Genomic DNA, 20,669 nt, shown 5'->3' on the forward strand with positions numbered 1-20,669 from the left:
CGTAGCCCATTTGGATCACCTCTTTGAGACAAAATACGGTCCGGAATCGTTTCTCTTAAAAGGGTTCCAAATCGTTGCGTATGTGACATGTGGTGCCGTATTCGTATCTACCATCCAAGTCGAACTATAAATATGATTAATCTTCTCTCAATAACGCAATACGTTAATCGATATTGATTGACCTGCATTGTCGAAAGTGTGAATGCCCCCAATTGTTCATTAAAAACACATCCGAAAGATTTGTTCATAGGGATCTGTCTAACTACTGGTCCAACAAAACTGTTCCAGGACTTCCAGGAGATACAGAGTGAGGCGCAAATTCGCCGTTATTCAGAAAAGAACAGCGCTTCTTATAAATGAAATCAGCACTGAGCTATGAAAAAAAAAAATAGTTTGTGGCAAAAATAAAAAAAATTGTAACAAGTAACTTTTATTTGATGATAAAAGTTTGAAGTTTTCGAGGACATATAAAAAAACTGTAAATGAGAACAACTTTTTCAAAATTTGTCTTCCAAACATTTTTTTGCGTGCATAACTAGTTTGATATTAGAATCGATTTAATTTATAAAATTTTGCTGTCAGGAATATCTTATTATAATAATAGAATTATCAATATTGATATCATCATGTTATAGAAAATTAATGTTCTATCACAATAAACATCCATAATGTGACTCATTTTCCTTATATGATTGGGGAAATACTACAACCTATAAGGTGTGAATCATACGATCTTATGGTTTATGACATTTTTTACACATGTCCATGATATGGACATGGATTTACTTAAAATTTAATATTGTTTAGTTTTTTTCCTTGTAATCTAACGTAAGGTAGTGTAATAAAAACTATTTGGATAATTTGTCATAACTCTATTCCCTGTAAGCTTATCTATTGTAATGCTTTGTCATTTTAAAATATTATGAATAATCGTCAAGCTGACGTAAATACAATATTAAATAAAAATTAAGGATTGTGGTATTGAATTAGAGAATTAAACGAAGGAAGTCAATCGACTTTAAGCATATATGTACAACTGGAATACAAATTTTATTTACATATTTAATTTCCCATATTTTATGATACCTTCAGATATAAATTTTCTGGAAAATCATCTAAAAATTGCGTTTTCTAGAAGCGCAAGAAATCAAAACGGGTTATCGGTCTATGCTGGGGCTATATCCGTCGCCACACACCATATCCAAGGCACCTATTTGTGGTCCTAAATATCGCTACAACGTTTCGTGTTTGGTTTCACTGTTAAACATCTTCAATTCGGTCTATAATTAGCAATGAATTGTCTTACAAACGATCAACGCTGTCAAATTATTGAATTTTATTCAAAATTCATGCTCATTTGTGTTCAGTTATGAAGCGTAGAATTGTCGCAGAATTGTCGATTTTGGTGTGAAGATCAGCCAGATGCATTGCAAGAGTAAAAGAGTAGAAAATCATGGTTGCCATTTTGGTTCGATCCAAATTTGGTCCAAAAAAATTATTAAATTTTAAATTTGGTCCGATGGTCGGACCAATTGGAATTTGGTTGATTTTGGTCCATTTTCGTCAAATCGGTAATTTTTCGATGTTTTTAAAATTTTGACAAAATTTCTATAGAAATAAAATGTTAACAAAATTTTCTATAGAAATAAAATTTTGCCAAAATTTTCTGCCGAAAAAAATTATGCAAATTTGTTAAAAAAAATAAAAATTTTGCGTTAACTTTCTATAGAAATAAAACTTTGACGAAATTTTCTTTATAAATTAAATTTTGGCTAAATTTTCTATAGAAATTAAATTATGGCTTAATTTTCTATAGAAATGGAATTTTGACAAAATTTCCTAAAGATTTCCTAAAGATTGATACCTCAATAAGGGAGTAGCAAAAGTGGTTCATACAAATGCAAGAATATATGGATTGCGTAATATTTATAAAAACAATTAAGCTCTTTCGATCAGTGTGGCCATTTTAGCATTTATTTCTTGCATATAGCCGCAAAATTTGTGTTTAGCATTTAGCATACTTTTAACCTTTTCAAACTATCAATTTAGGATATTTAGCATTACTTGACTATTGTAGTATTTGCTGCAGTAATCGGTTCCTTTATTTTTATGTAAAATTCAGAAGGGTGCGGCTTGAAACCACGGTTGCCAAGTTGGTAGAATTCTACCAAAAATGGTAGATTTTTTCCTGTTTGGTAGATTGGAAGAATTCCTGATGCTTTGGTAGATTTTGCAAGATATTCCTCTCCAACTAAGAGGTACTTCACAAATTTTCTATAGAAATAAACTTTTGACAAAATTTTATATAGCAATAACATTTTTCTAAAAAAAAAATAACATTTCGCCAAATTTTCTATAACAATAAAATTTTGACAAAATTTTCTATAGCAATAAAATTTTGACAAAATTTTCTATAGCAATAAAATTTTGACAACATTTTCTATAGCAATAACATGTTGACAAAATTTTCTATATAAATAACATTTTGACAAAATTTTCAACATCAATAAAATTTTGACAATATTTTCTATAACAATAAAATTTTGACAATATTATCTATAGAAATAAAATTTTGAAAAAAAAAAATTCTATAGCAATAAAATTTTTACAAAATTTTCTATAGCAATAACATTTTGACAAAATTTTCTATATAAAAAACATTTTGACAAAATTTTGTATAGAAATAAAATTTTGACAAAATTTTCTATAGAAATAAAATTTTGACAAAATTTTCTATAGAAATAAAATTTTGACAACATTTGCTATAGCAATAAAATTTTGACAAAATTTTCTGTATAAATAAAATGTTGACAAAATTTTCTATAGCAATAAAATTTTGACAAAATTGTCTATAGCAATAACATTTTGACAAAATTTTCTATATAAAATAATTTTGACAATATTATCTATAGAAATAAAATTTGACAATATTTTATCTAGAAATAAAATTTTGAAAAAAAAATTTCTATAGCAATGATATTTTGACAAATTTGTCTATAGCAATAAAATTTTGACAAAATTTTCTATAGCAATAAAATTTTGACAAAATTGTCTATAGCAATAAAATTTTGACAAAATTTTCTACAGCAATAAAATTTTGACAAAATTTTCTATAACAATAAAACTTTGACAAAATTTTCTATGGGAATAAAATTTTGACAAAATTTTCTATATAAATAAAATGTTGACAAAATTTTCTATAACAATAAAATTTTGACAAAATTTTCTATAGAAATAAAATTTTGATAAAATTTTTTATAGCAATAACATTTTGACAAAATTTTCAATAGGAATAAAATTTTTACAAAATTTTCTATATAAAGAAAATGTTGACAAAATTTTCTATAGAAATAAAATTTTAATAAAATTTTATATAGAAATAAAATGTTGACAAAATTTTATATAAAAATAAAATTTTGACAAAATTTTCTATAGCAATAAAATTTTGACATTTTTATAGCAATAAAATTGTGACAATATTTTCTATAGAAATAAAATTTTGACAATATTTTCTCTAGAAATAAAATTTTGAAAATATTTTCTGTAGCAATGAAATTTTGACAAAATTGTCTATAGCAATAAAATTTTGACAAAAATTTCTATAGAAATAAATTTTTGCAAAATTTTCTATAGCAATAAAATTTTGACAAAATATTCTATAGAAATAAAACTTTGACAAAATTTTATATAGAAATAAAATTTTGACAAAATTTTCTATAGTAATAAAATTTTGACAATATTTTTATAGCAATAAAATGTTGACAATATTTTCTATAGAAATACAATTTTGACAATATTTTCTCTAGAAATAAAATTTTGAAAATATTTTCTATAGCAATGAAATTTTGACAAAATTGTCTATAGCAATAAAATTTTGACAAAATCTTCTATAGCAACAAAATTTTGACAAAATATTCTATATAAATAAAATGTTGACAAAATTTTCTATAGAACTAAAATTTTGATTAAATTTTCTATAGAATTAAATTTTTGACAAAATTTTCTAGAGAATTAAAATTTTGAAAAAATTTTCTATATAATTAAAATTTTTACAAAATTTTCTATACAACTAAAATTTGTACAAAATTTTCTATAGAACTAAAATTTTGACAAAACTTTCTATATAAATAAAATTTTGACAAAATTTTCTATATAAATAACATTTTGACAAAATTTTGTATAGAAATAAAATTTTGACAAAATTTTGTTTAGAAATAAAATTTTGACAAAATTTTGTATAGAAATAAAATTTTGACAAAATTTGCTATAGCAATAAAATTGTGACAAATTTTTTTATAGAAATAAAATCTTGACAAAAATTTTCTATAGAAATAAAATTTTGATGGAATTTTCTATAGAAATAAAATAAAATTAAAATTTTTACAAAATTTTCTATACAACTAAAATTTTGACAAAATTTTCTATAGAACTAAAATTTTGACAAAACTTTCTATATAAATAAAATTTTGACAAAACTTTCTATATAAATAAAATTTTGACAAAATTTTGTATAGAAATAAAATTTTGACAGAATTTTGTATAGAAATAAAATTTTGACAAAATTTTGTATAGAAATAAAATTTTGACAAAATTTTGTATAGAAATAAAATTTTGACAAAATTTGCTGTAGCAATAAAATTTTGACAATTTTTTTTTATTGAAATAAAATTTTGACAAAAATTTTCTATAGAAATAAAATTTTGATGAAATTTTCTATAGAAATAAAATTTTAACAAAATTTTCTATATAAATAAAATGTTGACAAAATTTTCTATATAGACAAAATTTTGTATAGAAGTAAAATCTTGACAAAATTTTCTGCAGATATAAAATGTTTACAAAATTTTCTATAGCAATGAAAGTTTGGCAAAATTTTTTATAACAATAAAATTTTAACAAAATTTTCTATAGTAATAAAATTTTGGCAAAATGGAATTATCATCGGAATATTACCTGAAAATGATTAGACAAATTGGTACAGATCTAGATTTAGTTACTATATAAAAGAGCTGATCTTATTTATTACCTCATCTTATTAGAATTTGACATAACCCCATAGTAACTTCAAAACGCCAAGAAGATTTTTTCAGATTTAAATCTTATATACATATGTGTATCACACGATTCTTCCTAAATTGCGTTATTGTCACTTATTAATAAATTTTGGCGAAGTTTTTCAACCCTGCTAAATGTGAACCTAATCGATAGACTGTAGACTTTCTTTTTTTTAATTTATTTTTTTATATTTTATTTATATTTGTAAAGATCTCGTCACTGTGATTTCGATTAATAATATTGGTGTTGTTCTTTAATCATGAAATACAAATGCCAACTATCGATTCAAATTAAGATTTCATGCATTTTTTCTTAAATTTATGTGTTGTTTTTTCTCTCTTTCCTATAGCTCTTAAAAAATCACCCTTTATGAAAAATTGAATGTGAAGCTGATATCTGATGAAATTTAATAAATAAATAACCACATCTAATACATATAAAAATAAATATAAGAATATTGGAATTTATAATAGAACTTGCTAATACACCTCTGATTACGTTTTGTTGAAGATAACGCACTTGTCATCCATTCACTATTTGGGGATCTGTTTTTTAGCTCATTGGATGAAGATAGACCCATAACGCTGTAAATATTGAATATCAATACCTTCGATAGCTCAGTTGGTAGAGCGGTGGACTGTAGAGAGTGTTATTTGAAAAATATAGATATCCATAGGTCGCTGGTTCAAATCCGGCTCGAAGGAATTATTTTGTTTATGATTTAGGATGAATTTAGTTGTTTGTTCCAATTTTAAAAAACTAAATTTGAAGATGATTACTTTTATATAAAAATGTTTTTCTTTACATTAAGGAAATTTTTCCTTAGTTCAACGACCTACAACTCTAACGAAGGAATTCAAATTTGCATCATTCGTTACCTGAATTTAAACATTTTTTAAAGTCAAGATTATAAACTTTCCTTGTTTGTTGTTTGTGTCCTTAAAATTCCATAAATTGAGTCCCCTAAAATTTAGACTGCGTAATTTTTCATATTAGGTTAGGTTAGGTTAAAGTGGCAGCCCGATTAAGATTCAGGCTCACTTAGACTATTCAGTCCATTGTGATACCACATTATCTAAAAGTACCTATTACATATGGGCACTTCTAGTTTTAACCGCTGAACCTTCTCGATTATTTTTCTTCGCTGAACCAACAAGATTGTTCCAAAAACATTAACAGACTGCTAAGTTAACGTTTTCCAGGTCCGCCAGTAATCTGAAGTTATATGCCCCAAAAATTTGCTTACGCCTTACACAAAATGCAGGACACTCACACAAGAAGTGTTTTATTGATTCCTTTTCCTCCGCATCATGACAGCTCCTACAATATTCATTATACTTCGCGCCAATAGTTTTTGCAAAATCGCCTATCAGGCAGCGATCCGTTATAGCAGATATCAGGGGTGATATCTGGCGTCTCGAGAACACTAGCATATCTAGTGTGCGATTTAAGTTTAAATGGGACCATATTTGCTTGGTGTCGTTACAACCCTTGCAATTCTCCCATCGAACATTTGCCATTATGACAGCCTTCTCACGCAGTAAGAGCTTGCAGGTAGCCAGAGGCATACCAACAGATTCTAGTTCCCCTGGAATATGTAAGGTAGTTCCTAGCCTTGCTAGCTCATCTGCTTCGCAGTTCCCCGGTATGTTCCTATGGCCAGACACCCATATTAGGTGAATATTGTGCTGCTCAGTAGAGTGACCGCAACTTATATGGGGCAAAAAATGTCGGAATCTTGTTCGCCTTAACCCCTTCGGCACGTGTTAACGTCGTTTAATCGGGCTCAAATTTTGGCTATCCCAATATCTGGAAAGGGCATTCATTTTGTGGGGTTAAGGCGAATGCTCCTAGTGGCACCAGGTCGCGTTTTCGAAGCTAAAGGCTGGCGTAACTCGGTTTGACTCAGCGACGAGCGGCACGTGTTAACGTCCTTTAATCGGTCTCAAATTTTGGCTATCCCAATATCTGGAAAGGGGATTCGTTTTGTGGGGTAAGGCGAACAAGATTCCGACATTTTTTTGCCCCATATAAGTTGCGGTCACTCTACAGCTCAGCCATCTCATTGAGAGATTTGCGGCAGTCGATGGCCGTTTTCGAGTTGAGGAACACAGAGTCCAAGGATTTTATTGCAGGTTGACTGTCTGAGTATATATCAATGCCAATATTGCTTGGAGCATTACTTCTCAGCCAATTCACCACTTCTCTTATTGCTAATATTTCAGCCTGAAATACACTACAGTGATCAGGTAATCTTCGAGTATGCATGCTGTCGTTTCGAGAGCAAACTTGAATCGACGCTAGTTTTAAGATAAATATCTATCATCCTCTCCAGAGTCTTAAGTAGGAATGATGATAAGCTGATTGGTCGGAAATCCTTCGCATTCGAGTTAGAGGCTTTTTCCCGCTTTAGGTATGAAAACGACTTTTGATTCCCTCCACTTTCCTGGAATATATGCTAAGTTGATACATCCTAAGTTATATATATCGCCGACAACCAGGGGATAATTCTGTCAGCCACCGCTTGTAACTCCGCCGGAGTAATTCCGGGATTTAAATGATCCAAAGCTATTTAACGCATATTTTATTCTATATTCCGATACAATTTCCTCGATAGGAAACGACCGCTGAGCCACTGTGGCACCGTCAGTACATGGTTTAACCGTCTGATTTCCGCGAAAATGTGTGTCCAATAGTACCTCCAGCGTCTTCTCACTGGACGTTGTCCAATTGCCCTCCGATGTTTTAATGAAACCTGGAGCGGAGTTCGTGGATGCTAGCACCTTCCGTAGTCTGGAAGCCTCGGACGTATTCTCATATTAGGTTAATATTGTAATATGTAATAATTACAAGCAATTATCTCTGAATTTTCCTTTCGTTTATGTAAGTCAATTAAATAGAAAGGGAAAAAATCTACAGCTCGAAGTATGTTTGACTTTGATGTCCATCAACAAGTAGTTATAAGAAAACACACACACACCCTGAAATGTCAGAGGTCAAATATAGAACATTGCGATAGGAATTTATAGTTAACTAAATTTGACCATTAGGACCTTCTAAGGCAAACAATGAATACTGCCTACTGTGGCGGGTGGAACCTGTGACTATAACAATGAACTTTGGTATATACATAATAATTACAAAACAAATTAGGATGCGAAACCTAAGAATTGCTATGCAATGCGTCATTGTCTATTTAGCTTTTCAGCAAGGAGATGTGACCTCATTTTTTCTCAGAATTCAATTGAAAGGAAAAACATTTAATTTTTTCTTCTATGCCATGGTATGAAATAAATGTAGCTATTATGTACAAAATTGACTGGAAATGGGAGTAGAATAAATATTTTAATCGAATTTAATTGGATAAATTTTCCGCTGCTGGGTTTTTGTTCATTAAATTATTTGAAACTGGCTGGGCCCTGGCTCTCGAAAAAATTGTTTATAAAAAATCTAAATTGTAATAACACACAGTTTATGTTTTTTTCATTAAAATTTCATTATTTTACAAAATGTTTTCCTTTTTTCAGTGTAGAGAACATCGTCTACTTTTCCTTCAAATTTCAAGAAAACCTTCCAATTTTGAAAATGTCGGACATGGAAGCGGTGTCTCACCCAACAAAAAAAGCGAATAATAATATACCCTACATTCATTTCATAACCTTCCCCACGTTCCCTATAAATTCCAAGTAAAGAAGAAGTTTAGATTTTTATCAAAAATCCACAAGGCAGTTTCCCTTCCCCGATCATATAGTGAAATTATGGTAGGAGTTTTTGGTCTAGAGATCACTATCAACCTTCCCCTGAAATTAAAAAAAATCTGGGATCTTTTCTTCAAGTTTAAAAATGTCGGCCAAGGGAGGTCACCCTTCCCGTTCAAGTATTAACAATCAGGTACCCCATATCAATTTCATAACCTCCTCCTCGACGTCCTTTGTAAATTTCAAGTAAATGGGAAATTTCCCCATTTAATTCCCCTCGCAGACCAAATATCGGAAAATAAAGTTGCGGATCTTTGTCTATTAACCAAATTGGAAAATTTAGTCCGATTTTATAAATCGGATAAGTTTAGTTTCCTTGACTATTTTTTTAAGTAGGACAAGGGGGGTCTTCCTCTCTGATAATAAACGAAAAATAAGATATCGGGTCTTTGTTTAGAACCCACCCCAAACCCCTGAAAATTTCAAGACAATCGGAGAACTTTGATCCCATTTTTAAAAAGCCAAGCAAGAGCAGGTCCTCCTTCCCGAACAGATATGAAAAATTGAAGTACCTCATATTTTTAGACAGGCCCCCCTGAAATCGACTAAAAAGTGCGAATTCCAGAAGCCAAAGAAATCAAATTGGTCTATATAGGGGATATACAAAAATTTTGACCTATTTGGCATTTCTATTTTTGGACCTAAAATACCTTTAGATTTTAAAATTCATATATTGCGATATTTAGCCAAAAAATTCAAATTGGGAGATCGGTATATACGGGGCTATACCAAAAAATGGACCGATAAACATGATATTCGCCATACCTATGGATGGGTTTAAAGTACCTTTGGAATTCCAATTTCAAGTAAATAGGATAAACTTTGTGGTATAGAGGCCCAAGTGGTTAAATCGGCGGATCGGTCTATATAGGGCTCTACCAAACCATGGACCGATACAAATCATATTTGGCTTATCTGTTTGTGGACCTACAGTACCTCAACATTTTGAATTTCAGACAAGTCGGATAAAAATTACGGTACCGAGACTAGAGGTGTGCACGTGAGTAATATTTTAGTCGAGCGCACACACACTAACGGCGGAAGATCCTACTCACATTCACGCACGATATTGTTTGGTAGGACTCACGCACACTTACGAAAAGAAAAATTGTACTCACACGCACGATGAATGTCGTGACTCACGAATAATTTACGTGTCTGAAAACATGAGCATGATTAAAATGGGCAGCATTATTAAACTCTTAAGGCGACACTAAAATTGTAAGTGAATTCAACTGGTAACCGTTTTATGTTCGGAAACGGAATTGTTTTCGTGAACGTATTATTCCCAAATTAGTTACCTATGCACACTCACGAAGATATTATTTTCGTGACTTACGCTCACTCACCTCACGCATATGGACCAATTCACACTATATTCGGCACACCTATTTATGGACCAAAGGTACATCTAGTAAAATCTGGACATCGATCTATATGAGGGCTATAGGAAACCACACAAAAGTACGTCTAGTTTTTAAAAGCACTTCCAAAAATGCCCTCCAAGTTCTTTTAATTCAATTCTTTATAACTTGTTTTTTTTTTCATATTTTTAATTGGTAATTTTAACTTTGTTGGTTCCAAATAGGTTAAAACAGAGTAAGAATTAATAAAATGGTACAAATTTCGAATTTTTAAAAATATTTGACGTCAAACGCTTCAGACAAATGTTAGAATGCATTAGAAATCATAAAAAAAATATAAAAATTATTTAGTTGGCAAAATATCACAATTTTTTTTTAGTATACATCCAAAACACTGAAATCGGATCACACTGTTCAAATGGTGGGCATCCGTCCTATGACAAGCCCATGTTATATTATTCGCTTTATGTTCCCATATACATATATTTAAATCTGACTCGATTTAAATATATGTATAAATTTGTTAGACTTCTATAGACTTAAAATTTAAGTCGGTTAATGCTCTGGGGTGGAACACAATTTTAAAAAATATGGAAAGTATTTTAATCTGAACCAATTTTGAGACAACTCCGCAAAAGTATATTTATGATTTATCGGTCGATATGTATTAGAAGTATAGGAAAATTTAAGTAATTTTTACCAGTTTTCGACTTAGCAGTGGCGTTTTTACAAGGAAAATGTGGGTATTATGACCATTTTTGCCGAAATCACAAAAAACATATATATGGAAGCTATATCTAAATCTGAACCGATTTCAAGTAAATTTGAAATGCATAATTACTATGTTAATTTTACTCCCTGTGCAAAATTCAAGTAAATCGGATTACAACTTTGACCTCTGTGGTCATATGAGGGAAAATCTGGGGAGAGAGATATATGGGAGCTATATATAAATCTGAACCGATTTCAACCAAATTTGTCATGCAGAGCTATAATATTATTTTTACTCCCAAATTTAAAGAAAAACAAGTAAGGAAAGTCTAAAGTCGGGCGGGGCCGACTATATTATACCCTGCACCACTTTATAGATCTAAATTTTCCATACCATATCACATCCGTCAAATGAGTTGGGGGCTATATATAAAGGTTTGTCCCAAATACATACATTTAAATATCACTCGATCTGGACAGAATTTGATAGACTTCTAAAAAATCTATAAACTCAAAATTTAAGTCGGCTAATGCACTAGGGTGGAACACAATGTTAGTAAAAAAATATGGGAAACATGTAAATCTGGAGCAATTTTAAGAAAACTTCGCAAAAGTTTATTTATGATTTATCGCTCGATATATATGCATTAGAAGTTTAGGAAAATTAGAGTCAACTTTACAACTTTTCGACTAAGCAGTGGCGATTTTACAAGGAAAATGTTGGTATTTTGACCATTTTTGTCGAAATCAGAAAAACATATATATGGGAGCTATATCTAAATCTGAACCGATTTCAACCAAATTTGGCATGCATAGCTACAATGCTAATTCTACTCCCTGTGCAAAATTTCAACTAAATCGGAGTAAAAAATTGACCTCTGTGTTCATATGAGTGTAAATCGGGCGAAAGCTACATATGGGAGATATATCTAAATCTGAACCGATTTCAACCAAATTGTGCACGCATAGCTACAATGCTAATTCTACTCCCTGTGCAAAATTTCAACTAAATCGGAGCAAAAAATTGGCCTCTGTGGTCATATGAGTGTAAATCGGGCGAAAGCTATATATGGGAGCTATATCTAAATCTGAACCGATTTCAACCAAATTTGGCACGCATAGATACAATGCTAATTATACTCCCTGTGCAAAATTTCAACTAAATCGGAGCATAAAATTGGTCTCTGTGGTCATTTGAGTGTAAATCGGGCGAAAGCTATATATGGGAGCTATATCTAAATCTGAACCGATTTCAACCAAATTTGACACGCATAGCTACAATGCTAATTCTACTCCCTGTGCAAAATTTCAACTAAATCGGAGCAAAAAATTGGCCTCTGTGGGCAAATGAGTGTAAATCGGGTGAAAGCTATATATGGGAGCTATATCTAAATCTGAACCGATTTGGCTGATATTTTGCAAGTTTTTCGAGACTCATAAAATATTCGGATGTACGGAATTTGCGGAAGATCGGTTGATATACACGCCAATTATGACCAGATCGGTGAAAAATATATATGGCAGCTATATCTAAATCTGAACCGATTTTTTCCAAAATCAATAGGGATCGTCTTTGAGCCGAAACAGGACCCTATACCAAATTTTAGGACAATCGGACTAAAACTGCGAGCTGTACATTGCACACAAAAATACATCAACAGACAGACGGACAGACAGACAGACAGACAGACAGACAGACGGACATCGCTAAATCGACTCAGAATTTAATTCTAAGACGATCGGTATACTAAACGATGGGTCTCAGACTTTTCCTTCTTGGCGTTACATACAAATGCACAAACTTATTATACCCTGTACCACAGTAGTGGTGAAGGGTATAAAATCAAGTACATACGGCCGTAAGTTCGGCCGAATCTTATGTACCCTCCACCATGGATTGCATAGAAACTTGTACTTGTAAGACTGTCATGCACAATCGAATTACTTGGGTTGCGGTAACACTTGCCGATGACAAGGTATCTTAAAACTTCTTAACACCGTCTTCTAAATTGTAAGTTAGTCCATTCGGGGTATATATTAAACAAAAAAAGGCCGATTAAATACGTAAATAATTCGGTTTGACAAAATTTTCTATAGAAAGAAAATTTTGACAAAACTTTCTATAGAAATGAAATTTTGACAAAATTTTCAATAGCAATAAAATTTTGACAATTTTTTTTGGAAATAAAATCTTGACAAAATTTTGTATAGTAATAAAATTTTTACAAAATTTTTTATAGAAATATAATTTTGACAACATTTTCTATAGAAATAAAATCTTGACAACAATTTGTATAGTAATACAATTTTGACAACATTTTGTATAGTAAACTTTAAAAAAAATTTCTATAGTAATAAAATTTTGACAAAATTTTCTATAGTAATAAAATTTTGACAAAATTTTCTATAGTAATAAAATTTTGACAAAATTTTCTATAGTAATAAAATTTTGACAAAATTTTCTATAGTAATAAAATTTTCTATAGTAATAAAATTTTGGTAGATAATTTTTGGGGATCGGCGATATATAACTATAGACCGATATGGACCAATTTTGGCATGGTTGTTAGCGGCCATATTCTAGCGCAATGTACCAAATTTCACCACATACCAAATTTCAACTGTATCGGGTGAATTTTGCATTCCAAGGGGCTCCGGAGGTTAAATCTGAGGATCGGTTTATATGGGGGCTACATATAATTATGGACCGATATAGACCAATTCCTGCATGGTGGTCAGATATCATATACTAACACCACTTACCAAATTTCAACTGAATCGGATGAATTTTGCTCATCCATGAGGCTCCGCAAGCCAAATCTGGGGATCGGTTTATATGGGGGCTATATATAATTATGTACCGATGTGGACCAATTTTTGCATGGTTGTTAGAGACCATATACTAACACCATGTACCAAATTTCAGCCGGATCGGATGGAATTTGCTTCTCTTAGAGGCTCCGCAAGCCAAATCTGGGGATCGGTTTATATGGGGGCTATATATAATTATGTACCGATGTGGACCAATTTTTGCATGGTTGTTAGAGACCATATGCTAACACCATGTACCAAATTACAGCCGGATCGGATGAAATTTGCTTCTCTTAGAGGGTCTGCAAGCCAAATTTGGGGGTCCGTTTATATGGGGGCTATACGTAAAAGTGGACCGATATGGGCCATTTGCAATACCATCCGACCTACATCAATAACAACTACTTGTGCCAAGTTTCAAGTCGATAGCTTGTTTCGTTCGGAAGTTAGCGTGATTTCAACAGACGGACGGACATGCTCAGATCGACTCAGAATTTCACCACGACCCAGAATATATATACTTTATGGGGTCTTAGAGCAATATTTCGATGTGTTCCAAACGGAATGACAAAGTTAATATACCCCCCATCCTATGGTGGAGGGTATAAAAAGTGTTGTTCCACCAAGACAACGCACCGTGCCACAAGTTACAAGTGATATGGTATCGAAAATTTAGATCTACAAGGTGGTGCAGGGTATAATATAGTCGGCCCCGCCCGACTTTAGACTTTCCTTACTTGTTTTTATTTGAGTGTATGATGGATTATTGAAATTTGTGTCTCCCTGCGCTGTTAAGAGTATTGTGTTGAATGATTCATATTCATAAAATTTAAAAAATTAGTAGGCACTCCTTATCAATAGAAGGAAAATGTATTGGCGTTAGAATAATATATCGTATATGAAATGCAATACTACACAAAGCCGAAGAAACATTTATATACGATAAAACTGCATGTATGGGAAGTTCTAAGTAAATTTGTCACAAGATTTAATCACGAGTCCAAAGGGGGAGAGTAAATTTCCCAACTCCTCATTCACGATTTCATGGACATATGAATTTAGATGTTGATATGATGTTGGTAGCTAAAGATTGTTATCAAACAATTTAGGATCTCCACACCCCCACCATATCTATTGGATAGTTTCGTCAAATCGATGTCAGGCGTGTGTGCGTTCTAATCAATTTCCAATTTATACCACCTTTCCCCAAAGGCATTGTTCATTGCCACAAATGGGTTGTTTTGGTAAAAGTGTTTGCGACCCACTCGTTTACTCGTCCATAACCATCGAAGTGCAAAATTATATGTTTTTGTTATCTATATCTTTGATTAGGTCACAATCGGAAAAGACGACAACAGACGGACGGAAATTATCAATGCCCGAAAAAACCCAATGTAGTGAATTTCTATATCGCTAAGTGTTTAGTTTCGAGTTGAATTCCCTTGGGAACGGTTTGTCAAAACGGAAAACGGTAAAAAGGAAAATATCATACAGGTCAAAAATCGATTGAATCGTTCGCGTTTAAGTGGACCTTTAGCGGGAGCCTTGACGGAATTTACTCACTAAGGGAATTTTGAGATTTCTTCAAGGACAAAAATTATCGCGGTAGTCTTTTCTAGAATTAATTCCCATACAAAGGTGACAACAAGTGATTTTCTGGTGACTAACAATTATTACTCTTAATAATAGTGGAATAGTTGTAAATTATTATCACAAAAAACAAAAAAAAAAAATTGTCCTATATTTTTCTTGGAATGATAACGAAAATATAACCAACAATTAAATTGAGAGAGTAAATCAATTAATAATGTTATTGTGAGATCCTCAAGTTATATCATAAGGACTATTAAGAAATTATATTTATTTTGGATTTGTTTAAGGTAAGTCGATTTTCAAAAATCCCAACGCATATTGGAATATGAACTGAACTTAAAAATCATTTGAATTTGAGAAAATATCCAATTAAGTGTTAATTTATTCAATAGCAGAAATAGATAAATCGAATCAATTAATTGTTTAATTGATTGATATTATCATTTCAGTGATTGACATAATTTCAATTAAAAATTAATTGGATCGATTAATTACGTGATTAGCTAAAAAAATATTTTTTTTGTGAGGAAATGGTATAGCAAACTGTGATGACTTTTTAAGTTCAAATAACAGGTTGGCTGATAAGTCCCCGGTCTAATAAAGAAAAACACATTTTTTTGTCAAAATTCGTTTTTATTATTCAACATAGTTCCCTTCAAGAGCGATACAACTATTATAACAACCTTCCAATTTTTTGATACCATTTTGGTAGTGCTCCTTCGGTTTTGCCTCAAAATAGGCCTCAGTTTCGGCAATCACCTCTTCATTGGAGCCAAATTTTTTCCCTGCGTGCATCATTTTGAGGTCTGAGGACAAGAAAAAGTCGCTGGGGTCCAGATCTGGAGAATACGGTGGGTGGGGAAGCAATTCGAAGCCCAATTCATGAATTTTTGCCATCGTTCTCAATGACTTGTGGCACGGTGCGTTGTCTTGGTGGAACAACACTTTTTATACCCTCCACCATAGGATGGGGGTATATTAACTTTGTCATTCCGTTTGTAACACATCGAAATATTGCTCTAAGACCCCATAAAGTATATATATTCTGGTTCGTGGTGAAATTCTGAGTCGATCTAAGCATGTCCGTCCGTCTGTCCGGCTGTCCGTCTGTCCGGCTGTCCGTCCGTCTGTGGAAATCACGCTAACTTCCGAACGAAACAAGCTATCGACTTGAAACTTGGCACAAGTAGTTGTTATTGATGTAGGTCGGATGGTATTGAAAATCGGCCATATCGGACCACGTTTACGTATAGCCCCCATATAAACCGATCCCCAAATTTGGCTTGGGGAGCCTCCCGGAGCAGCAAAATTCATCCGATCCGGTTGAAATTTGGTACCTGATGTTAGTATACGGCCTCTAACAACCATGTAAAAATTGGTCCACATCGGCCCATAATTATATAGCCCCCATATAAACCGATCCCCAGATTTGACCTCCGGAGCCTCTTGGAGGAGCAAAATTCATCCGATCCGGTTGAAATTTAGTACGTGGTCTTAGTATACGGTCTCTAACACCCATGCAAAAATTGGTCCATGTCGGTCCATAATTATATATAGCCCCCATATAAACCGATCCCCAGATTTGACCTCCGGAGCCTCTTGGAGGGGCAAAATTCATCCGATCCTGTTGAAATTTGGTACCTGATGTTAGTATACGGCCTCTAACAACCATGCAAAAATTGGTCCATATCGGTTCATAATTATATATAGCTCCCATATAAACCGATCCCCAGATTTGAACTCCGGAGCCTCTTGGAGGAGCAAAATTCATCCGATCCAATTGAAATTTAGTACGTGGTGTTAGTATATAGTCTCTAACAACCATGCAAAAATTGGTCCATATCGGTTCATAATTATATATAGCTCCCATATAAACCGATCCCCAGATTTGACCTCAGGAGCCTCTTGGAGGAGCGAAATTCATCCGATCCAGTTGAAATTTGGTACATGGTGTTAGTATATGGTATCTAACAACCATGCAAAAATTGGTCCATATCGGTCCATAATTATATATAGCAAAAGTCATCCGATGCGGTTGAAATTTGGTACATTTTGTCAATATATGGCCTCTAACAGCCATGTAAAAATTGGTCAATATCGGTCTTTAGTTATATATAGCCGATGACTTATTACACAAAAATTGGTCCATATCGCCAAAAATAATCTACCAAAACTTTATTTCCATAGAAAATTTTGTCAAATTTTATTACTATAGAAAGTTGTGTCAAAATGTCATTTCTATAGAAAGTTTTGTCAAACGTTTATTTCTATAGAAATGTTTGTCAAAATTTTATTTCCATAGAAAGTTTTGTCAAAATTTTATTTTTATAGAAAATTTTGTAAAACATTTATTTCTGTAGAAAATTTTGTCAACATTTTATTTCTATACAAAATTTTGTCAACATTTTACTTCCATAGAAAATTTTGTCAACATTTTATTTCTATAGAAAATTTTGTCAAGTTTTTATTTCTATAGAAAATTTTGTCAAAATTTTATTTCTATAGAAGATTTTGTCAAGTTTTCATTTCTATAGAAAATTTTGTCAAACTATATTATATACGTATTTAATCGGCCTTTTTTTGTTTAATATATACCCCGTATGGGCTAACTTAAAATTTTGAAGACAGTGTTAAAAAGTTTTACGATACCTTGCCATCGGCAAGTGTTATCGCAACCCAAGTAATTCGATTGTGGATGACAGCCTTTAGTAGAAGTTCCTACGCAATCCATGGTGGAGGGTACATAAGATTCGGCCTGGCCGAACTTACGGCCGTATATACTTGTTTCTTCTTCATATGGGACCGTGATTTCGACCTTCAAACGCTCCAATAACGCCATATAATAGTCACTGTTGATGGTTTTTCCCTTCTCAAGATAATCGATAAAAATTATTCCATGCGCATTCCAAAAAACAGAGGCCATTACTTTGCCAGCGGAATTTTGAGAATTTCCACGCTTCGGAAACGGTTCACCGGTCGCTGTCCACTCAGCCAACTATCGATTGGACTCAGGAGTGTAGTGATGGAGCCATGTTTCATCCAATGTCACATATCGACGGAAAAACTCGGGTGTATTACCAGTTAACAGCTGCAAACACCGCTCAGAATCATCAACACGTTGTTGTTTTTGGTCAAATGTGAGCTCGCGCGGCACCCATTTTGCACAGAGATTCCGCATATCCAAATATTGATGAATGATATGACCAACACGTTCCTTTGATATCTTCAAGGCCTCTGCTATCTCGATCAACTTCATTTTACGGTCATTCAAAATCATTTCAAAATCGGGCGTCCACTGCGTTCACCGCCCTCCGTGCTCATTTCACCGCGCTTGAATTTTGTATACCAATCAATTATTGTTGATTTCCCTGGGGCAGAGTCCGGAAACTCATTATCAAGCCAAGTTTTTGCTTCCACCGTATTATTTCCCTTCAGAAAACAGTATTTTATCAAAACACGAAATTCAATTTTTTCACAATAACAAAAGACGCTCTATCTCACAAACTAATTGGCCTACAGACGTCAAATTTTGACACGAATCATTTGAAGGTTGGTACTATATAAAAATAATATGCATTTATTACTAGCGATGTCATCTATGTGTCAGACCGGAGACTTATCAACCAACCTGTTATTCTGTTCTATGATTTCCCACATTGCACAGTGTTTCGAAAACGCTTTATTAGAAATAATTCTGCAACTTTTGATTAGATAAGGATATAAACATTATTTTTTCATTGCGTCAAAGCTGAGGTGTTTTCGTCTAAGTTTACAAGTTACAAGTATATGGGCCCCTTGTTGGTCATAGGGCTGGCCTATAGACGCTGAATTTTGGTCACCTCGGGGGTATGAAATTGTGTTTTAGCTGCCGATTTTCATCATTTTTATACCCCCAACCATAGGATGGGGATATATTAACTTTGTCACACCGTTTGTAACACATCGACCCCATTAAGTATATATATTCTGAGTCGTGGTGAAATTCTGAGTCGATCTAGCGATGTCCGTCCGTCTGTTGAAATCACGCTAACTTACGAACGAAACAAGCTATCGACTTGAAACTTGGCACAAGTAGTTGTTATTGATGTAGGTCGGATGGTATTGCAAATGGGCCATATCTGACCATTTTTACGTTGAGCGCCCATTTAAACCGATCCCCAGATTTGACCTTGGGAGCCACTTGGAAGAGCACATTCCATTCAATTCGGTTGAAATCTTGTACGTGTGTTAGTATATGGCCAAGTTGGTCGACCCATAATTGTATATAGCCCCCATACAAACCGGTCCCCAGATTTGGTTTGGAGGAGCAAATTTCATTCAATTCGTTTGAAATTTGGTATGTTTGGTCCATGTCGTTTGATAATTATATAGTCCCCATATAAACTGAACCCCCATATTTCACTTCTGGCTCTCTAATTACCGTGCAAAAATTGGTTCATATCGATTCGTAATTATTTATAGACTCCCCTGTACATATATAATCATTAACAGAATTATATAGGTGGACTAAGTTACAATTTAAAAGACGATGTTAAGAAGCTTTAAGATATCTTGGCATCGACAAGTGTTACCACAACCCAAGTAATTCGATTATGCATTACAGCTTTTAGTAGAAGGTTCTACGCATTCCATGGTGGAGGGTACATATTTTTTAGTAAGACCGTTTTTGGGCGGTTTTTTTTTTAACTGAATTCCTTAACAATTTTTAGGTATCTTAGAAAAAAGAGAAAACATTTTGTGCTTTGGATTACAAATTGTAGACTCTAGAACACCAAAAAGTTTTTCAGCGGTGGATTATCCCACCTCAGTAATGCTGGTGACATTTCTGAGAGTTTCAAAGCTTCTCTAAGTGGTTTCACTACAATATGGAACGCCGTTCGGACTCGGCTATAAAAAGGAAGTCCCTTGTCATTGAGCTTAACATGAAATCGGGCAGCACTCAGTGATAAGAGAGAAGTTCACCAATGTGGTAGCACAATGGACTGAATAGTCTAAGTGAGCCTGATACATCGGGCTGCCACCTAACCTAACCTACACTAAATTAGGATCACGGTTTGCCACTCCGGCCACAAATAATCTACCGAAATTTGGAGAAAATTCTACCAAAAAAACTATCAAATAAAATTTTTTTCTGTAGAAAATGTTGTCAAAATTTTATTTCTACAGAAATTTTTCTCAAAATTTTATTTCTATAGGAAATCTTGTCAAAATCTTATTTCTATAGAAAATTTTTATGAAAACTTTTTTTTATAAAAAATTAGTCAAAATTTTATTTCTATAGAAATAAATTTTTTTCAAAATTTCATTTCTGTAGAAAATAGTGGCAAAGTTTCATTTCTATAGAAAACTTTTGTCAAAATTTTATTTCTAGAGAAAA

At 32.7% G+C, this 20,669-nt stretch overlaps 1 protein-coding gene and 1 non-coding gene across 4 annotated transcripts in view; both read left to right on the plus strand.

Annotated features, from left to right (window-relative positions):
• Nucleotides 1–20,669, plus strand: part of Abca3 (ATP binding cassette subfamily A member 3) — a 177,711-nt gene that overhangs the window by 74,108 nt on the left and 82,934 nt on the right. The window contains exon 1 of one of the 3 annotated variants that reach the window (XM_075299188.1): nt 15,125–15,579. The exons of 1 other annotated variant lie outside the window; for it this stretch is intronic. The gene's annotated coding sequence lies outside the window, so the exon portion shown is untranslated. Of the gene's footprint in view, nt 1–15,124; nt 15,580–20,669 lie in introns of those variants that run through there. One more of the 3 variants, XM_075299190.1, reaches the window with a different exon arrangement.
• Nucleotides 5,662–5,759, plus strand: TRNAY-GUA (transfer RNA tyrosine (anticodon GUA)). The gene is made up of 2 exons: nt 5,662–5,698; nt 5,724–5,759. It is a non-coding gene; the product is annotated as a tRNA-Tyr (tRNA).

This window comes from Haematobia irritans, chromosome 3 (genome assembly GCF_050003625.1).
Source record: "Haematobia irritans isolate KBUSLIRL chromosome 3, ASM5000362v1, whole genome shotgun sequence".
NCBI lineage: Eukaryota > Metazoa > Arthropoda > Insecta > Diptera > Muscidae > Haematobia > Haematobia irritans.